Below are 19,268 nucleotides of genomic sequence, written 5' to 3'. Positions count from 1 at the left end.
ATGGCCCCATTTTTAATGCCCATTTCTTGATTGGGTTATTTGTTTTGCTAGTGTACAGTCTTTTGAGCTCTTTGTATGTTTTGGATATTATCCTTCTATCAGAGTGGTGGCTGGTAAAGATCTTCTCCCATTCTGTAGGCTTTCTCTTTAGGTTCTTGATGGCTTCCTTTGATGAACAGAAACATTTTAGTTTGATGCCATCCCACTTATTAATTCTTGTTTTTAATTTCCTGTGCTTTGGAGGTCTTGTTGAGAAAGTTACTGCCTGTGCCTATATGTTTGAGTGTTGAGCCTATGCCCTCCTCTAATAACTTCACAGTCTCTGGTCTAATTTCTAAGTCAGTATGCCTGTTGTGCCAATACCATCCTTTTTTTTTTTTTTTTTTTTTACTACTATTGTTCTGTGGTATAATTTGAAGTCAGGGATTGTGATGTCTCCTACATGGTTCTTATTGCTGAGAATTGCTTTGGCTATTCTGGTCTTTTATTTCTCTGTATAAAATTCATGACTGATTTTTCTAGGTTTAAGAAGCATTTTGTTGGTATTTTGATAGGAATTGCATTGAATCTATAGATCACTTTTGGCAGAATGGCCATTTTGATGATATTTATTCTGCCTATCAATGAGCAAGGGAGATCTTTCCATCTTCCAAGGTCTTTTTCAATTTCTTTCTTTAATGTTTTATAGTTTTCATTGTAGAGGTCTTTTACATCTTTGGGTAGACTTATTCCTAGGCATTTTGTTGGTTTAGAGGTTATAGCAAATATAATTGTTTTATTTCTTTCATTATGGATTCATTGTTTAGCATATAGAAAATTAACTGATTTCTTTAGATTGATTTTGTATTCTGCAACTTTGATGGATTGGTTAATCATCTCCAGTAGTTTTTTGGTTGAGTTCTTTGGGTCTTCAAGATAAAGAAGATTTTGTCTTCTAGATTTTGTCATCTGCAAATAAGGATAGTTTTAATTCCTCCCTTCCTATTTGAATTCATTTGATATCCTTCTCTTGTCTTATTGCTGTGGCAAGATTCCTGAGGACATTATTGAAAAGGAGTGGTGATAGTGGGAATCCTTGTCTTGTTCCTGATTTTAGAGGAAATTATTGCGGTTTTTCCCCATTCAGTATGATGTTGGCTTTGGGTCTATTGTATATCGCCTTAATGATGTTGAAATATGTTCCTTCTATTCTAATTTCCTGTAGTGTTTTTTAACATGAATGGGTGTTGGGTTTTGTCAAATGCTTTTTCAGCATATCTTGATATGTTCAGGTAGTTTTTGTTCTCAGTTCTATTTATGTGGTGAATAACATGTATTGATTTGCGTATGTTGAACCAGCCTTGCTTTTCTGGGATGAAACAAACTTGGTTGTGGTGTACAATTTTCTTGATATGGTTTTGAATTCATAAAGCTAGTATTTTGTTTAGAATTTTAGCATTATGTTCATCAAGGATATTGGTCTGTATTTTTCTTTCCTTAAGGTATCTTCATTTGGTTTTGGTATTAATGTGATACTGGCCTCATAGAAGGGGAAAGTTGGGAAAATTCCACCTCTTTCCATTTCCTAGAACAAGTTGTGAAATAATGGGATTAGTCCACTGAAGGTTTTGTAGAATTCAGCTGGAAACCCGTCGGGGCCTGGGCTTTTCCTTGATGGCATAATTTTTATTATTGTTTCTATTTATTTGCTTGCTGTTGGTTGGTTTATGTTTGCTATGTCCTCTTGGTTCAATTTAGGTACGTTATATGTTCTTAGAAATGTATTGATTTCTTCCATGTTTTCCAGTATATTGGAGTATAAATTTTCAAAATAGTTTCTGATAATCCTTTGAATTTCCCTATTGTTTGTGATGATGTCTCCTTTTTCATTTCTGATGTTAATAATTTGAGTTGATTCCCTCTTTCTTTTGGTTAAGTTGGCCTGGGGTTTTTCAATCTTATTAATCTTTTGGAAGAACCAACTTTTTGTTTTGTTGATCCTTTGAATTTTTTGTTGTCTATTTCATATATTTCTGCTCTGACTTTAATAATTTCTTGCCTTCTGCTGGCCTTGGGATTAGACTGTTGCAGTTTTTCTAGGTCCTTGAGATGTGTCATTAGGTTTTTTTACTTGGCAACTCTCTGTTCTTCTTCTGTGGCAACTCAATGCTATAAACTTTACTCTTAGCACCACCTTCAAAGTGTCCTATAAATTTTGATAAGTTGTATCTCTATTTTCATCTAATTCCTGGAATTTATTTATTTATCCTCTTATTTCTGATCTTATCCACTTATCATTCAATTGTGTATCATTTAATCTCCATGTATTTAAATAGTTTCTTTTGGTATTCTTGTTGTTGATTTATACTTTCACTCCATTGTGATCTGAAAAGATGCAGGGAATTATATTACATCTTTTGAATTTGCTGGTGCTTGCTTTGTGGCCCAGGATGTGATCTATTTTGGAGAAGGTTCCATGGGCTGCTGAGAATAATATGTATTTTTCTGTTCCTGGTTGAAATATTCTGTATATGTCTGTTAGGTCCATTTGGTTCATAGTTTTCTTTAGTTCTGAAGAGTATTTACTTACCTTTTGCCTTAAAGTTCAATCTAGTGGAGTGAGAGGTATGTTGAAGTCTCCCAATATTATTGTATTTGGGTATATTTGAGACCTGATGTCCTGTATATCAAATGTTTGATTTACAAATGTGGGTATATATTTACTATCATTATATCTTCTTGGTGAATTGTTCCTTTTAATAACAGGAAGTGTCCTGCTTTGTCTCTTCTGATGTGTTTTGGTTTAAATCCTGTTTTGTTGGATATCAGCATTTCTATCCCTGCCCATTTTGGGTCTCCATTAACATGATAGATCTTTTTCCATCCTTTCACTTTCAGTCTATGAATGTCTTTGGCTGTGAGGTGAGTTTCCTGCAAGCAGCGTATATTTGGATTCTTTTCTTGCCCTCTATGTTGTTCATTTTGATTATTACATGGCATGGGGGGGTCCTTCTTTGATCTTGACTTAACGGTGTTCTGTATGTCTGCTGAACATGTATGTCCAAGTCTCTTCCATGTTTGTAAAATTTTCTGAAATTATACCCTTGGTCTGTACCTCTATCCCTTCTTCAATGCCTTTTATTTCTTAAGTTAGAACGTTTCATGTTGTCCCATAGTTTAGGTTTTGTTGCTGTAATGACTTCTGTATGCTGTTGACTGTGCTTTTGGGTTTGAATGAGCTGGTGGTATTCTAATAATGATATCCTATTTTCCATTTCATCTAATCTTCCAGAATTTCTTTCTATTGCTACCTTCATTTCATTTATTGACTCATTTCATTCCAGACCTCTTTCTGATTCTTTCTTAATGTCTCCAATTCCTCTTTCATTTCCTGCACACTTGTAGTGAGGCCTTTCATCATACTGAAGATCAGGATTCAGAATTCTTCTTGCATTTTTTGTAGATCAGTATTCAGGATTTCCCTTATTTTCTCACCATTCCTAGTTCTCATATTTTCATGGTTCTCAGGCTTGTTTTCCTCATGCCTTGGCATCTTCTCTTTTGTGTGTGATTCTGTGGGTATTCTCTCTGATCCAGTCTTAATAGTAGGGATTTAGAGGTGTCAGCAAGTAAACAGTGTTTTTTTTTTTTTTTTCAATAGTGAGGGTTGGGTGAGGGGAGGAGCTGGGGTGATGGGTATAGGAATCAGGTAAAGTAGAGGATATGATTAGGTTGAGTAAGAATTTAAGTATAATAAGGTAGTATCTGGTTGAGAATGACAGAAGTTTAGATAGTAGGACTCTTGTAGTTAGTATAGTATTTAGGTATAGAGATATGAAACAGCTTGAATATAAAAGAAGGAGATACAGTAAGGGAAAAAATAAAGGTTTTGAGAGAAGAGAGTAGATAGACTGGAGTGAGGACATTTGTAAAAGGAGTGGGGGAAAGGAGCAAACAAACATGAATAACAAAACAAATTACAAAAAATTAATCATTATAAATCAAAGACAAAAAACAACAACAACCAAACCAGTTGTGCCCCTCTCTTACCTCTGACAGCTTTGTGTTTAGGTGTCAGGGTGTCAGTGGCACTCTTAATGAGTTCTTTGTAAGCCCTCTGGCCCTGGGCTCCACACTTGGGCCTTGTCCTCTGTGCCTTCCTGCCTTGGGCCTGTGCCTCCCTACTCGCACCAACAGAGGGCAACCAGTATAGTCTTGGAGTGACCCCCTATGGGCCTGTGCAGCTCTCATGCCTTTAGCACCTTTCCTGTGTCTCTGGAGGTTCTAACTGGACTACCTCCAGGATGGGCCGCCTGGCCTTAGCACACACTGGGGTCCTGCGGCTGCTCTGGGTGATCGTCCACTGGGTACTGAGTAACTCAAGTGGTTACCTGGATGTCCTGCTGCCAGATCTCTGGAAGGCATGGAGCACTACTGCAGGTGCTGCCTCTGGTGAACACACGGGCTTTGGGATCTTTTAATGCATCCCTGAAGCATGGTGCAGGTCGCTTTACTGTTGGAGCTCTGCTCTGCCATTCTGCACTTCAAGTTCTTGGATTATTTTTGAGATTTCTTGGAGTTGCAGCACCAATGTTGGCAGCACTGGATCCAGCACTAGTGGTTCTGGCTGATGGTCCAAAGTGGTACTGGCAGCCAGGCTGCAGCCGCACCAGATCAGTGGCATGTTCGGCCTTTTTGCAGTGGCTCTCTCAGTTCAGAGTATTGAATTCCTTCCACTGCAGTTCTTGTTTCTGTTTTGGTTTGTGAACTTTGTTTATTTTGTTTGTCAAGATGCTGCCTTCTCAGTATTTTAACTTTATCTGTTCCAGCTACTGAGCTGTGCTGCTTCCTGTGTTCACCATTTTGAATCCCTCCTCACATTTTGGTATTTGTGTTAACATTAGATATATTTACATCGATTGTTTTATTGGGTTATAAGCACTTTTTATCTATTTCAGATAATTGCTTTTCATAGAGTATATAATTGTTGAATATTTTCTTTAAGTCTGTAGCCTACCATTTTATTTTCTTAACAATTTCTTTTAACCTTTTATTTAGAAATAGTTATAGATTCACCAGAGGCAACAATAAGTACACAAATAAATAAAAACAAAAGGCAAAAACCAAAAAAAGGTGTCCTATGTACTCTACCCAGTTTTCTTAATAAGTGTTATTTGTATAACTATTGTAAAATATCAAAACCAGGAAAATGACATTAATACAATACATAGACTTTATTAAAAGTATGACAGTTTCCAATGCACTCATTTGTGTGCATGTGTGTATAAACCAGTCCAGTTTTATTACTTGGGTGTATTTATGTGTGCTCTCTCACAATCAATACACACAACTTTAACAGGGCCTTTTGAAGAACAAAAGTTTGAAGTTTTAGAAAAGCAAAATTATCAATCTTTTCCTTCACAGATTATGCTTTTCTTGTCATATCAGAGATTTTTGCCTAACTCTAAATGACAAAAATTTGCTTTTATGTTTGCACCTAGATATTTTATGATGTAGCTCTTACATTTAGATCAATGATGTATGTGTATATAATGTGAGATAATAGTTGAGGCTTTTTTTTAATGGAAATTCCAGATGGGCATGGTGGCACATGCTTGTAATCCCAGCATTTGGGAGGATAAGACAGGAGGATCATGGTTAATGGACAGCCTCAGCTACTTAGTGAGGCCCCTTGCAACTCAGTGAGACCTGTTTCAGAATAAATAATAAAAAAAATAGGGCTGGGGGTGTATCTCAGAGGTAGAATGCCCCTGGGTTCCATCCCCAGTACCACAAAGAAGAAGAAGGAGAAGGAGAAGGAGAAAAGAAGGAGGAGAAGAGGAGGAGGAGGAGGAGGAGGAGGAGGAGGAGGAGGAGGAGGAAATAAAATTCAAGGTTTTTTTTTTTTTTTTTTTTTTTTAGCACCGTTTGTTGTAGGGACTATCCTTTTGCCAAAGAATTACATGGCACCTTTGTTATAAATGAATGGGTTAGCTGAGCCTAGTTGGACATGCCTGTAAACCCAGTACTAGAGAGGCTGAAACAGTAGGATTGCAGGTTCGAAGATAGCCTCAGCAAGTAGTGAGACTCTCATCAATGCAGTGAGACTATGTTTCAAAAATAAAAATAAAAAATAGGGCTAAGGATGTAGCTCAAAGGTAGAATGCCCCTAGGCTCAATCTCTAGTACTTCCCATCACACACAAAAGAATTGGCTTTATACTTGTGAATCCATTACTGAATTTGATATTTTGTTCTATTGATCCTTATGATGATAATGTCTATTTTACTCTATGTAAGACTTAAAATAAGATTGTGAATTCTTCAACTTTTTCCTTCTTTTTGAGTTATTATTAAGTCCTTCTCAATTTCCATGTAAATTTTAGACTCAAACTATAAATTTCCAAAACACGAACAAACCAACCAGTAACCTCTACTAGGACTTTGATTGGGATTGCAATGAATTTATATTTTAATTCTAACAATATTGAATGTTGTGATGCATGAATATGATATATCAACTTTCATTTATTTAAGGCTTTTAAAACTTGTCTCACCAATGTTTTATTGTTGGTTCTATATATATCCTGCACATATTTCTTTTATACTAATGCCTAATAATTTTAGATTTATGGATGCTATTATAAATGGTACTGGTTTTAAAAATTAAATTAAACTCTTTGTTTCTATTATATAAAATATGTGATTTATTTTTGTATATTAGTTTTATATTCTGTAAAGTTACCAACCTTGCTTATTAGTTTCAGGTAGCTTTTTGGATATTTTTCAGGATTTTTCTACCTACTTCAGCATATCATCTGTAAAGACTTCTTCTTTTCCAATCTGGAGGACTTTTGTTTATTTTTCTTGTCTTACTGCACTGGATAGAAAATCCAAAACAATGCTGAACAGAAATGGAACAGATGTATTTATCTTTTTTAAGTTTTATGTATTTATCTTTTTTTTATTGTGTTACTTTTTATAATGCTAGTTGTTAACTTTTTGTAGATGTTGTTTATTTAGTTGAGAATTTTTTTGTATTTCTAGTTTACCAAGCATTTTAAGTTATGAAACATGTTAATTTTATCAGATATCCTTTTTGTACCTATTTATAGGATTTTTTTCATTTTAGCTTGTTAATATCGTGTTTTACATCATTTATTTCCAAATATTAATCCAGTGCTGCAATTCTTGAATTAAATAGCCTGGATCTTTGTGCCAGTTATAATTAAGCCCCAAATCCACTCCACACCAGCCAGCAGAGGGCACTAGAGGGATGCTGGAGGAAGTGAAGTTTTCTTCCTCCTTTCCAGGGTATTTTGCTAGCCAAGCTCCTGTAGTGCTCAGTTCTGAAAGTGGGCATATTTCCCAGCACTGACTCCAGTACTCAGCTGCTGAATGTGCAATCTCTCTTGCACTCAGCTCCTAGAGAAAGAAGGAACTCAAACTTCTTATTTTTGCCACACAGGGTCTGCAACAAAGGCTAGTGATGCCCAGCAAGTTCTTCTGGCATCTCCTCTGGCTTTACAGTAAAGTGTCATTTGCAGGGCACATCTCAGCACATGAACGTGTGTGTGTGTGTGTGTGTGTGTGTGTGTGTGTGTGTGTGTGTTACTAGGTATTGAACCCAGGGGTATTTTACCTCTGAGCTATACCCCCAGACCTAGTTTTTATTTTATCTTATCTTTTGTGGTACTGGGGATGGAACCCAGAAATATTCTACCTCCGAGCTATACCCCCAGCCCTGTTTTTTATTCTTTACTTTGAAACAGGGTCTCACCGAGTTGTAAAGGGCCTTACTAAGTAACTGAGGCTGGCCACGAACCATGATTCTCCTGTCTCTGCCTCCCATGTGCTGGGATTACAAGCATGTGCCACCATACCCATCTTCTAGTTTTTAAATTTTGAAATAGGGTCTCACTAAGTTGCTGAGGGCCTCACTAAGTTGCTGAGGGTAGCCTTGAACCTGTGATCCCCTTGTCTCAGCCTTCCAGGTATTGGGACTACATACATGTTCCACCATGCCCAGGATAAATGGACTTTTCTAGCACTCCTTTGGCTGACTTTACAGTGAGTGCTGAGTGGATACCTTCTTGTGGACTGTTTTTCCAGGCTCTGGGGACTTCTTATTTCCCACAAATACCCTTGAGGAGACACCTAGTAAATTCTCTGTGGTCTAGTGACCATGGCTGTACTCTTTTGGGTGATGTCTAGATCCTAGCCCTGATGTGGAAAAGGTAGCTCCTTTTTGTGCCCTTTATCTTAAATTTAGGAGTACTAGCTGCTTTTCATATTCCTATATTCTTTTTTGTTATCTTTAATTCCTATTAGCCAATCTTAGTTAATATGTTTCCAATCCCTTGTTAACAAGTTTTTAAATCTTTTTATTTTCAAATTATGGAGTGATTTTTGGCTTCTGATTGGACCCTGGCTGATACACTTATGATAATATAGTCTTTTAATGTATTGCTGGATTTGTCTTGCTAATATTCTAACAAGAATTTTTGACATCCATATTTGTGAGGGTTATTAGTCTATACTTTTCTTTTTATGAAATTTCTTCCCGGGTTAAATATTAGGAAAATTTGGCCAGATAGAGTGTTTGGAAGTAGTCTCCCCTCTTGAATTTTCTGGAAGAGTTTGTAAAGAATTGGTATTATTTCTTTTTTAAGTGTTAGATAGAATTCACCAATGAGGTCACACGGAACTGGATTTTTCTTTGTGAGAGATTAACTTCAAATTTATGTTCTAAACATATATAGAATGGTCAGATTGTGTATTTCTTATTGAGTATGGATTTTGTTTGAAAACTTGTCCATTTAATTTAAATTGTGCAATTTATCATAATGAATTTATTTGTAATTATCCATTGTTATCTTTAAGACCTGTAGAATCTATGATACCACCACTTTTATTATTAATATTAGAAATTTGTAATATATCTGTTTCTTTATTATGATGGTCAGAAGTTATCAGGTTTTTAAATTGATATTTTCAAGAATTCAAGTTTTGAGTTCATTGATTTTCTCTATTTTTTATTTTGTAGTTTATTGATTTCTACTCTTTATTTTCTTTTTCTGTTTATCTTGGGTTTAATATGCTTCCATTTTATTTTGTGGCAGTACTTAGGAAGAAACCGAGGACCTGTTGCATTCCAGGCAAGTGCTCAACCACTGAAAACTGAGCTAAACTCACAGTCCTTATATAATATAATAGACATGATATAATTGTATTTTATTTTATCTTATTCTATTGGTACTGGGGAATGGAACCCAGAGGTATTCTACTTCCAAGTCATATCTCCAACAAATTTTGTTTCTTATTTGAAACAGGGTCTCACATAGTTGCTGAGGACCTCCCTAAGTTGCCAAGGCTGGCTTTAAACCTGTGATTCTCCAGTCTCAGCCTCCAAAGTACAGGAATTATAAGCATATACCACCACACCCAGCTCTAATATAATTTTAGTGCTATAAACTTTTCTGAAAGCATTGTTTTGCATATGACTAGGATTTTTGATATTTTGTGTTTGTTATTATTTAGTTCAAAATGTTTTGTAATTTACCTTTTGATTCCTTCTTTATTATATGGAATATAAATATATGGTTGATTTCCAAACATTTGAGGTATTCCCAGCCATCTTTATAGCAATGCTTTCCAGGTGTTCCAATTCTTCCGTAGTCTCAGCCTTTATAGGATTTTATGGAGTCAATTGCTTCTCTTCCATTTCCTCCTCTGGCCTCCCCTATTCTGCTCATTCAATTAACTCTTCTTCCAACAACTTTCAGTCTTCTAAAAATTTGTTAAAATATCTCATCTGCTGATGTGCATTTTCCCATTCTTTCTCATTCTCTGTTTTAAAAATTCGTTTTCTATTGTATCAATGGGAGCACAGAATGAAAAGGAAATAAATACATGCTAGCCAACTGCCATCTTTAACCAAAATTCCAGGTTCTATAATATTTATCAATTTTACTATAATGAACATTTTTTGATGTGTGTTTCTATAGCTTCTCTCCCCCCTCCTTTGAATTTATGGATTAGTGTAGTATCACATGCACAAGTGCAAAATGAGAATTCAAATACATAGAAGGAGACTTTATCCCACATTTCTGAAGGTCAGAAGAGCTATGGGGAGATTTGAGGTTCACAGGAAGGGAGATGAAAATCTTTGGGTTATATGTTTCATCTTTTTTTAATGAGTTGGTTTGTAGAATGAATGCTTTGTAACCTAAGTGAGTGGCAGTGGGTGTCTAGAGCGCATTTACTCCTTTCAGCAGGAAAGAGGTAAAGAGTAGTTGATCCAATCTCAGCTCTCTGCCTGAGGCAGGCCCTCTCAGTAGCCCAGAAAACTTCACTCCCAAAAGAACTGAAATCTCTACTTAGACACTGAAGGCATCAGCCCCGAGGGCAGTGTCTTCCAGGGATTGCACCTGGCTGTGCACAAGGCCTCTGCTTCTTCCAGGCCCCAGCCCATGGGTAAATGGAGAACCAGAGACTGAAGAAAGGATCTCCTAGAAGGGAGGAGTTGCTCCTGAGTTATTTGGGTCAGGAATGGGACCAGCTACCTGCACAGGGACTTCTCAAAGAAAAGATCTCTGTCTTTGATTTAGGCTCTGGGCCTCAACATCGAACTGCTTAGACTCAGTAATACCTGCTCCCTCGTGCCTGGGGCCAAGCAGCTGGGAGACCTTGGGCTCACAGGCCAAGGAATAGATGGGATGAATTGATTTATGTCACTGTAGTTCTTCCCTGGATCTTACATTCTTCCAAAGACCTTATTTCCACCCCCAATATTTCCTCTGGTAAGTCCTTCCTCCCCACTGCCCTCCCTCGACTTTCACTTTTTCTCTTGATCTCCACATCATTCAGCTCTAAATCTCTACCTCTCTGCTTCTCTCTCCTCTAATAACTCACACCAGCCAGGAACTGTTTCTTTAACTTTTAAAAGAAAATATTTATATATGCAAGTTCTGTTTTGGGGGAGAAAATCCCAGATGAGTTTGACTATACAGTTTTTCACAAAATAACCAACCAACCAAACAGTATCATTTTTCTTGATTGTGGCTCTGAATGATTTTAAAAAATTACTATATATTGACATGTTATAATTTTATATATTTTATATTTATTGGGTATAAAATGAGTTTATTGTATATGTACATGTATATGTATGCCTACATACACACAATGTGGAATGATTTAATAAAACTAATCAACATACTCATCACCCGAAATACTTGTCATTTATTCCTTCTGTTATTGTTTGGACCTGAACTGTACCCAAAAGCTCATGTGTTGGGCCAATAGCGTGATGTTCAGAGGTTAAAGGATTGGATGTTGAGGGCTCTGACCTCTCCAGTGGATCCATTCGATGGGTTCCTGATGTAAGTGGACTACTGGGAAGTGTTAACAAGTGTAGGAAGGTGGGGCATAGTTGAAGGAATTAGGTCACTGGGGCTGTGGCCTTGGGGACTCAGTCTGTCCTGGGCCCCTTCCTGTCACTCTCCATTTTATTTGCATAGGAAATAACTATGAAATCATATCACATTGTACCCATAGCTATGGGATGAATGTTTATGTTCCTTCTAAATGTTATATGTTGCAAATTAATTGCCAATGTGTTGATTTTGAGGGCTACAGCCTTTAAGAGGTGATTAAGTGATGAGGGGAAAGCCTAGTTGTCTTGGATTAAAACCTTTATAAAAGAGGCCTCACACAATATTTGTCTCTCTTGGACTTCTACCTTATTCAATGTGAGAACACAGAAACAGGTGCCATCTTGGAATTGGAGAGCCCTCCTTGCCAGATACCAGTGTTGGCACCTTGATCTTGGACTCCTCAGCCTCCAGAACTGTAAAAAAAAAACTGTTATTTTAAAATAAATTACCCAGTCTATGTGATTGTGTTATAGCAGCATCAATGGACTAAGACATCCAGATACCTGTGTCTGTTGCCAATGATTTTTTTTATAATTTGGGGTCCATTATTCTTTGATTGCTTGATTAATTTCCAATTTTTTTCACTTCAATTAATTCACTAATTTGTATGTTTACTTAAAATAGAGATTGATTTACTACTATTGGGTAGCAAGGGAAAATATGTTGATTATAGTCCATGACATTCAACAGTTTGGCATAAGTGTAGTGTATAACAGGAAACTTTTGTAAAACATTACAAGTGTGATGGCTTAAAGCACTCAAATCTATTATTTTATAGTCTGGAGGTCAGAAATTTGAAATGAGTTTCACTGTACTAAAAAACAAGATGCTGGGAGAGCTATTTCTTTTGGAGATTCTGGGGGAAAATCTGCTTCCTTTCCTCAGTTTCTAAAGGCCTCCTGGTTTCTTTGGCTTTTGGCCTCATCCACTTGCAAGCCTGTCAATGATTGACTGACATCATTGTGATGCCATTTCTTTAGTTCTGATTCTTTTATCCCCTTTCCTCCTCCCTATTAAAGGATACTTTTTTTTGGTGGTGGTACTGGGGCTCCTGGAAACCCTTCTACCTCTGGGCTACACTCCCAGACCTATTTTTATATTTTTATTTGAAAACAGGGTCTCTTAAGCCAGCGAGGCTGGCTTCGAACCAGCACAATCCTCCTGTCTCCTCTTCCCAAGCACAGGGATTACAAACGTGTGCTACCATGCCTGGCAGTAAAGGATACTTCTAATTGTATTGCTCTCACTTGGAGGTTGTAGGATAATCTCCTTATCTTAATATCATCTGATTAGCAACTTTAATTCCATCTGTTACTGTAATTCCCTGGCTGGCCATACAACATAATATAGCTGTAAGTTCTGGAGATTGAATGTAGACATCTCTGGAGTTCCAGTATTCTACTTATAACAATGTAATTCAGGCTCATGAATTTGGAGTCAAATGAGTATTATAAACTGTAAGTGCAGGGAGCAGGTAGGGAAAGTCCTCATCTGGAGTATAATGCTCAAGGAGCTCTTCATATTAACCAAGGAAACTGAATAAGCAAAGTTTCAGGGGGAAGAATGAACACAGCTTTAGGGAAGTAGGAGAAATTCTTAAGTGGAGGTAACTTGCTGAAGTCAGTAGTGAATGACTGCATCTGATACTTGGTTCTCCATGAGCCTTCTTTGATTTTCACAGACTTCGTCTTTCTCTGGTTTACAGAAGGGAAACCTGATGCTCAGAGCATGAATGCCTCATGAAGAAAGTCAGTCAGCAAAGCCAGTGGCCAGATGGTAAGGGGGTTTTTCACTGTTCTGAAGAGAGGAGGAGGCTCTAACTTTTGTCACCACTCATGACTGTTCTTGATAAACCAAATTCTCATTGGGATGATTCCCAGGAAATCCATAAAATTAGCTCTTTCTGTCTTTGCTCTTGGTCACCTTCCTTTATTGTACTTATGTTTTTCAGAGCCCACTGCTTCATGATCCTTTCCAGTTTCCATTGGGGGTCAGGGGTTGGAAGGAAGACCTGAAGCACAGATTGGGATAAGGGATTCAGGCTGCTCTTGAAACCATTTGAGAAGCCTTTTGCTCCAGTGTTAGATTGCCATTCAGGTCATACTGGGTTATCAGCTCTGGGTCCTTGCCTAGAGTGCTAGCTCCATGTTGAGCTGCTCTTTTGGAAAACTGGAGTCAGCACAGTGCCAAGGTTAAACACAGAAGGAGAAGAAGGGCTGGCTTCTAGCCTTCTGTTGCCAGTTTTCTCTGGGACCTTAAGCAAGTCACTCTTCCTACTCTTAGTGTACTCACTTGTCACATGGGTCAATTTGACACAGTCATGGTCTTTAGGGGGCTTTGGGTTATGAATGTATGTATTCATAATATTAGGTTTAGTGTCATAGAGTTCCTACTTGTGGAGGTTGAAAGTAGATCTGGATCTAATATTTATATCTCCATCTTCCTGTTTTACCTACTTTGGGTCTCTTCCTCACCTCAGTTTGGCAACCTTTTCATGAGAGGTGTTTCAAAATGTGTGTTAATAGATATTACCCATTCATTGGTTCTCCAATTCATCCATCCATCCATCCATCCATCCATCCATCCATCCAATCATACATCCATCCAAAAATTGAGTGCCCACTCATGCACAATGAACCAGTTCCATACTCCTGAGCCCGCCTGTTAGATGAGAAGGTAGCAAAATCCAAGGTTCACCAATCTTAGATTTCAGAGAATAGCTAAGACAGAAGGACATTGAGAAGCCATCAAGTTCAGTAATATACCTCATTAAAGAAGCAAACAAAAGCCTAAAGAGTTGCAGTGATTGCCTAAGATCACGTGGTCACGTTGAGACTGTCAGAACTGGGCCTGGCATCGTCTTGCCAGACTCTCAGCTCAGTCAAGCCTTCTCCCTCCATTATCTACCACATCCTATTAACTAATTGGAAAACCAAATTGTAATGGGCCCTAAATTATTTTCTCCTTGAGCACAAAGGATTTTTAATTGGGAAAGGATGTGTCCAAATTTGTGATGAGAAACAATTAACACAGCCTCAGTGGAATTACTGGGCCACAGCCCGTTGTTTCAGCAAAGGCATTGTATAACAGGAGGAAAAAGAAGATGGGGGGAAAAAGATGCAGCCCTTCTTTGTTCCCAGAATTTTTTGTTTCTTTTTTAAGCTGTGCTCAGTTGACAAACAGGAGCCTGGTAAATCGAACAGTCCAAGTAATCCCAATTACCTACCCCAGTTCCTCAGGGCTGCATCTGGCAGCCTGATAGCTCAGCTCTGTTTCTTTGCCAGGCTGGGTGAATAGACCTCAGCCTGAGTTCTGGCTGTGAAAGGAGGTGTTGGGTACAAGGGCCCAGTCCTCTCTCCAGTCCAGTAGGGACAGAGAATAGCTGCCTACTTTATTTGTTGTAAACCAGGACAACCCACCCCTAAACCACACGGGGCCAAGAAGTGAGAGATGTTGTCACAGGGTGATTGCCTTTGACCTCTCCTTACTCTGCTCTGGTGTCTAACTCTCCACTCCATCCTCATTCCTGTCAGATCCCTAGTGTTTAGCCTTGTCTGCTATTTGTGCCCCCATTGAATCAATCCTTTAGTTTACCAACCAGATTCATTTGGTTCAGCTTGTGGCTCTCCCCAAGTGATGGATTGTGCTTGTCCTCTGGCTCTCTCTATTCCGGGTCGCTTTGTGCTAAAGCCAAGCTCAATTTTAATTGGATTTAGTCCCCAAATTCCTTATCCCTGCCTCTTGGTTGAATATTTCTTCCTGGCTTGCCTTAGTTCCTCACGTGTAACCAATGTATCTGTCTCTAGGACTTGTCAGATCTTTCCGGCAGCTAATCCTGCATCTGCCTGTTGTCTTCTCCTCATCCTCCTCCTTCACTTTCAGCACAGGCTTTGGATGACAACAAACCCTGGCTCTGCCCTGGTGTCTCACCAGCTCGGTGCTTTGTTGGCATCATTGGTGCCAACAGCCAAGACACCTCCTCCTGGTGACCTGCCCTTACTGTCCAGGAGAAATCTCAGCTCTTTTATCCCCATGTCTCAGTTCAACCTCAGGGGAAGGATATTTATACATGATCAGTGCTTTACCCTGGAGACTTCTGGCTGGATGTTTTAAGTCTCTTGCGCAGTCTGAAATCTGAAATTAACTACAGGCTCCTGGGATTAAAAACAACTTAAAAATGAAGCCTAACATTTTTCCAGTTGTGGTTCCGTGGCCGTTTGCATCAGAGTCATCTTATTATAGCTTGTAATTTATAAATATAAATCCCAGGCCATCACCTCTGATCAACTGAATTAGAATTGTAGGGAGAGATTATTAGACTGATTATTAAGCACAACAAAATTTGATAACTACTGATTTAATCTATCTCTCAGGCTTCAAATGGTGTCTCATTTAAGACATCCTTGGTAGTCAAGGGACCCTTCTGGTCTAGGTGACCCTTATAAAGGGAGATTCAAGAAGTTACCACCCTATCAAAGAAATATCGATATTACATGTATCTGCTATTATTATATATTTGTTGAACAGCATATGTATTATGTATATGCATATATGCATACTAGGAAGATATGTATATATATAGAGACATACACACAGCATATATACATACACACATACTAGAGATATATATGATATGTAATATTATATAGTAAGTATGTATTATGTATTTATTATATCATATGTATTATTATATTATATATATTACATGTAATATATAGATATATGTAAAATCAATATTTCTTTGATAGGCTGGTAACTTCTTGAACTCTCCTTTAAGGACCACCTAAATCAGAACGATCTCTTGACTACCAAGAATGTCTTAAATGAGACACCATTTGGAGTCTGAGAGATAGATGAAATCAGTGGTTATCAATTTTTTGTACCTAATAATCAGACTAATATTATAGAATATATTATTATATAGTAGATAATATATATAATCCCCATATGTATATACTAAGGATTGAAGGTAAGGGCATTCTACCTCCAAGCTAGACCCTCAGAAGTTATGTTATTTTTTTTAAACTTTGAAACAGGGTCTCACTAAGTTGCAGAGGGCCCTGCTAAATTGCTGAGACTGGCTTTGAACCTACAATTCTCCTGTCTCAGCCTCCCAAGTACTAGGATTACAGGCATGTGCCACCATATCTCAGTGTGTATCTGCTATATTTTAAAAAACCATTAGTAAATTTATTGGAAACCTTTCTTGAATACAGATCTCTGACTAAGCACAATCAGGGAAGCTAGTTGACTAAAACATTCAGACTAGCTATAATTCTAAAGTGAGGGCACATATTTTGTGTCTCAGGGAAACAGAGACAGTTGGGCACAGCTTGCAACAAGTCTCGCCTTGTCAGAGTGGAGCCATCAACTTTGACAGGTAAGTCTGTTTTGGTGGCTGTGATAAGTAAAAGAAAGTATAATGAAGAAAAAGTCGGTCACCATTTTAATATCCAAAATTGACATAAAATTTTACATGAGTATAAATCTCTGAGGGACGTACCTAACAAATTAAGAGAAGCTTATGGAAATGAAGTAAAGTAAAAATATGTGAAGATAGCTAGAACATAAGAATAATACATATATATTTATATATATATTTATAAATGGAAGCACTCTCTAAAAACACAGACCAGTGATCTAGTGATTTCCAAATATTTTTCTTTAGCTCTTGGATCCTTTTGTTAAATAAAATCTTAGGTGGAAGTCTAATATATAAATCAAAAAAACTGAGTTGCTCTGGTTGAAGTGTGAGTGTGTGTGTGTGTGTGTGTGTGTGTGTGTGAGAGAGAGAGAGAGAGAGAGAGAGAGAGAGAGAGAAAGAAAGAATGAGAATATAGTTAGGTTTTGGTCTGAAATGTCTTCCCAAATGTCCATGTGTTGAAGGCATGGTCCCCATTGCAGCAAGGTTCTGAGGTGGCCTTTTGAATAATGACTGGATCATGAAGACTGACCTTATAAGTGGCTTAGTCCATTGAGAGTTGGATGGACAACTGGGATATGGGGCCTAGTACTTTATCTTTTCCCCGGCCCCTTCCTCTCTCTGCTTCCCAGCTGCCATGAGCTGACTAGCTTCCTTCCCCCATGGCCTTCTGCCATAATGTTTATACCTTGGAGCAGGCAAACCACGAACCAAAATAAACCATTTTTCCTCTAAATTGTTCTTTTCAGGGTTTTTATACCCATAGCATCAAAAAGCTGACTAATAAATTTAGGTTATGTACAATAACAAACAATGTGAAAAATTTACCAGGCATTATAAAAACAAATGACTTTTCTTGTTCATGCTATGTGTGTATCATAGATGGTCTTGGGCTCAGCTCTATAGCTCCTGACTTCAGGGACCAAGCTGATGGAGCATCTACCACCTGAGCATCACTGCTTACTGTGGCAGAAGAGAATAAAGAACTCTGAAGAAAATTGCATTGACAATCAAATCCTCCCATTTGAAAGTGACACACAGTGCATCCACCCAGGGTTCATTGGTCAAAACTTATAGCATGGCCCTATCCAAACACAAATGGACAAGAAGTACAATCTTATACCATATGCTAAGAATATATTTACTAATAAAAATATTTGGTGAACACCTCTCTTGATGCCCATTGTGTGTGTGTATGGGCTGTCATCCCCACTGTTATCCCAGGTATCTCCCAGAAGACTCCTAGACATGAACACTGGGTTGAAAACTATTGAATCATCTCCCTTGTTTTATAAATGAGGGAACTGAGGTCAAGTTGTTTACTTTAAGGTGAAATAACATCAAAAGGTAGACAGAATGGAGCACTCTTGTATCTCAGCCCAAAGTGCTTCCCATTTTAGCTCAAAGGTGTGTGTGTGTGTGTGTGTGTGTGTGTGTGTGTGTGTGTGTGTGACAGAAGGGGGGAGAGAGAGAAAGAGAGTGAGAGAGAGAGAGAGACTGGTGACTCAAGAGTTAAATATAGATAAAAATGTGAACTTGAGGAAATTTTCCATGAAGCTTTGCCATGCATTCCAAATGACAAATAGATGCAGTGAAGACATTATATTTGCTCTGATTACCCAGGGGATGCCGGGCAATATAAAGAGTTTTTGACGAGCGCAGCCACTGATGATGAAACGTGGTGTTCCTAATGTGGTAAGGAGGCCAGGCAGAAATCACCAACCCTGCTGAGCCCTGGGAGAAGTGCTCATGTCAAGATCACAAGTGAGGAGGGCATCAATCGATTTCACTCAAGTCAAGGGCATTGTACAGAAAGCTTTATCCCACAGGATTAAGCAGTTCTGTTGGGTTTAACAAACATTAACAAGCACTCACTGCAGCCCATGCACAGTGCTAGAGGTCAGAAATCCACAGTCAGAAGAAAAAATGGCAAGATGAGGACCTAGGGCTGGAGAGGGAGCCCCTTGGAAACTATGTATATATGAGTGTGACTTGTTTTTGTTTGTTTGTTGATGGGGTCGGTGATGATGAAGGAAGGCTCATGTGGAATGGCTCCTAGGCCTCCCTTCTTCTGAGGTTTCGCAATTTGCATTTTAGTCTAGACAGTTCCTTGGACAGATAAATCTCACATGTAGCAGGACCTGCAACATTCCTGCACTCATGTTCTCAGTCATTCAGTGTGACCAGCTCTCCTCCAACACAAACATGCACACATGGTCTCTATATGTTTCCAGAGGGGCGGTACCCCTTCTTCCTTTCCTTTCCTTTCCTTTCCTTTCTTTCCTTTCTTTCCTTTCCTTTCCTTTCCGTTCCGTTCCTTCCCTTCCCTTCCCTTTCTCCCTCCTTTCTTTCTTCCCTACCTCTCTTTCTTTCCATTTTCCTTTCTCCCTCCCTTCTTTCTTTCCTTTATTCTTTGTTTTCTCTTCTCCC

This window comes from Muscardinus avellanarius, assembly GCF_963383645.1.
Source record: "Muscardinus avellanarius genome assembly, chromosome: 1".
In the NCBI taxonomy this organism is placed as follows: Eukaryota; Metazoa; Chordata; class Mammalia; order Rodentia; family Gliridae; genus Muscardinus; species Muscardinus avellanarius.
This window is presented reverse-complemented; position numbering follows the sequence as displayed.